A 278-nucleotide genomic window follows, 5' to 3' on the forward strand; every position below is an offset into this window, starting at 1 on the left:
GTGTGTGTGTGTGTGTGTGTGTGTGTGTGTGTGTGTGTGTGTGTGTGTCTGTGGGTGTGTGTGTGTGTGAGAGAGAGAGAGAGAGAGAGAGAGAGAGAGAGAGAGAGAGAGAGAGAGAGAGAGAGAGAGAGAGAGAGAGAGAGAGAGAGAGAGAGAGAGAGAGAGAGAGAGAGAGAGAGAGAGAGAGACAGAGAGAATGCGTGTGGTTAGGAGAGAACACTGCAAAGGGTTTTGCATATTCTCTGTTGAGGCAACAGTGGCGGCGGCAGTTCTTTCTT

This window comes from Engraulis encrasicolus, chromosome 3 (assembly GCF_034702125.1).
Source record: "Engraulis encrasicolus isolate BLACKSEA-1 chromosome 3, IST_EnEncr_1.0, whole genome shotgun sequence".
In the NCBI taxonomy this organism is placed as follows: domain Eukaryota; kingdom Metazoa; phylum Chordata; class Actinopteri; order Clupeiformes; family Engraulidae; genus Engraulis; species Engraulis encrasicolus.